Source organism: Triticum dicoccoides, unplaced genomic scaffold (genome assembly GCF_002162155.2).
Source record: "Triticum dicoccoides isolate Atlit2015 ecotype Zavitan unplaced genomic scaffold, WEW_v2.0 scaffold136343, whole genome shotgun sequence".
NCBI classification, from domain to species: Eukaryota; Viridiplantae; Streptophyta; class Magnoliopsida; order Poales; family Poaceae; genus Triticum; species Triticum dicoccoides.
In genome coordinates, this window is record NW_021196452.1 from 2,787 (window position 1) to 5,344 (window position 2,558).

A 2,558-nucleotide genomic window follows, 5' to 3' on the forward strand; every position below is an offset into this window, starting at 1 on the left:
TGATCAACGGAAGCATTTCTTTGTACCGACGAAAAAAAATGATTGTAATATAGAAGCGACACTGTAAGAAGCATGGAAAAGATGCAAATGGGCACATTACAAGTGTAAGGTGGAAGCTTCTGATCGACTGGAATCGATCAGTTTGACGAATATTTTGCTAATAAATATGTAACGTCGGAGCCGTGCGATTCAACTAGAATCGACCGCAGTCAAATGCTTCTGATTAGACTACTGATTAAAAGCATTTCCTTTTTTTAAAGGCAATGCCCGACATGCTCGCTCTATTTGGTCGTTCCGCCAGACTCACTAGCCCAACATTTTGTTTTGAAGGCATTTTGCAGACATTATTTTTCATAGTTACAGATTTTGTTTCTACAAAACAATGTTGTCAGTGTTCGAAAATTTTCATCCCGAAATAACATTTGTGGAAGTCATGGTAAAAAAACAAAATAGACACTCCAACAATGCTAGTGTTGTTTTTGTTTTTTTTTTCATGAGTTCCACGAATGTTTTTTATGGATGAAAATTTGCAACAAAAAAATTCCAAAATTGTAAAGAACAAACATTTTTTTTCAGAATTTACTGTTCACCCCGAGCTCAAATGAGCTCGGGAGTACAAGGGGACTTTCGGGGAGAGATGTCATACTCTGTTGCATCAGTGGCTGAGCCAAATGTAGCAAAAGATCTCCCTTTGCATTTGCAGTTCAAAGACCATGATGCCCATTATAGCTGACACATATTTATTTATTTTTTGAAAGGAGACGGGTTTCCTCCCTGCCTCAAGATTATTAAGAAGAGGCACCAGCCGGACCAAACATCGTTATACAGAGCTTGATTGCAATCTGAGTAGCTGCAACGGAATTATTACACACACAACTCGCAATCAGAGTAGCTGCAACAGAATTATCATTCAAAGCAACAAGCAAAGGGGCCACAAGAACAAGACAGATGGAATATAAGAACATCAGCCAACTAACCTATATCTGTGTGAGCCCACCGACACCATACGCCTCTGCTCGCTCTGCTAGCGTCCTACTAGAGTCGTCAGGCTCATGCTGTTAACAGAGTCCTCCCTCGCTTCTTCAGCTTCACGTCTCCTTCCAACAAAATACGAAGGCTGCCTTGGTATCGTGAGTGGCATGGCCTCGTTTTCCAGCATAGAGACCAAAGCGACATGAGTGGCCTGGCACTCGGGCTGCCCTGAACGCACGATAATGCGATATGGATGCACAACGACTCTTGATGCAGCGAGCAGCTGTTCAGCAGCACAGTTTCTAGGAAATCCCTTGAGTTTCCTTCTTTCAGTAAGTTCCATGCCTGAAACATGGCCGAGGATAATAAGTTGGTATCTACGTTCGCCATGTTGTACTTGAGCAGGCCAAATTCAAAGTATTTGGTAGCACTTACATAATCTATAAGGTTTGGGAATTCCCTTATAAGATGTTGAGGTGAGCTAATCTTTAACCCACTTACAATCTCCAGTAGCAAGATCCCATAGCTATATGTGTCGGACTTGACCGAAAAAATGCCTTCCATCGCATATTCGGGCGACATGTAACCGCTGTTTGAATAGTTTCACAAGCAAGTGCACATGAATTAATTAGTTGAAGCACATAAATAGTCATTTGAGCATGTTTAGTCTAGTGAAGGAATTAATAGTTTAATACTCACTATGTCCCGACAACATGCCTAGTATTTGCTTGTTGCTGGTTTTCACCAAAGATCCTTGCTATGCCAAAATCTGATATGTTGGGTCTCAACTCCGCATCCAACAGGATGTTGCTTGCTTTGAGATCTCTGTGAATTATCGTCATTCTAGAATCGTGGTGTAGGTACACAAGTCCTTTAGCTACCCCTTTGATTATACTAAACCTTGCTGGCCAATCAAGCATAGATCTTTTAGCATCATCTGTACGCCGACAACAAAGCATGTGAAGCCATGTTAGTCTTAAAATCAAGCATGCTCATTCTCTGGACGTAAGAATCAATATACATGATTAGGACATACCAAATAGGAAGTAGTCCAAGCTTTTGTTGGGTAAGTATTCGTAAATAAGAAGCTTCTCAGCTCCATGGACACAGTAACCAAGAAGTCTAACTAAGTTTCTGTGCTGCAGTTTTGCAATAAGAACTACTTCATTTCTAAAATGCTCCATTCCTTGATCAGAGCACTTGGTTAGCCTTTTAACAGCAACTTCCTTGCCACCTTCCAGTTTTCCCTACGTGGTTACATAGTTCAGATTAATACTGAAAGAATACCTTCCACTATTGCAATCGTCAAAGTGACATTTATGTTACCTTGTATACTATGCCAAAGCCCCCTCTTCCAAGCACAATGGAGTTAGAGAAACCGTCTGTAGCAGGGACAATGTCTTCGTAGCTGATCCACAAAAAAATTGAATTCTCATCGTATAGTCCATCAGAACTGTCCGGTTCTAGCATCGCAAAATTTAGGGGAACCTTGGTTTGGTCCTTGCCTGCCAGGAATCCATACCAGTTATGTTAATCGCTAATGCATTAACATGGCATTAACTTGGATATATAATTGAATCTTGTTC

At 40.9% G+C, this 2,558-nt stretch overlaps 1 pseudogene; it reads right to left on the reverse strand.

Moving 5' to 3' along the window:
* Window positions 1–1,024: 1,024 nt before the first annotated feature.
* The window catches only part of LOC119343653, a 3,280-nt pseudogene continuing 1,746 nt past the window's right edge, over window positions 1,025–2,558 (reverse strand).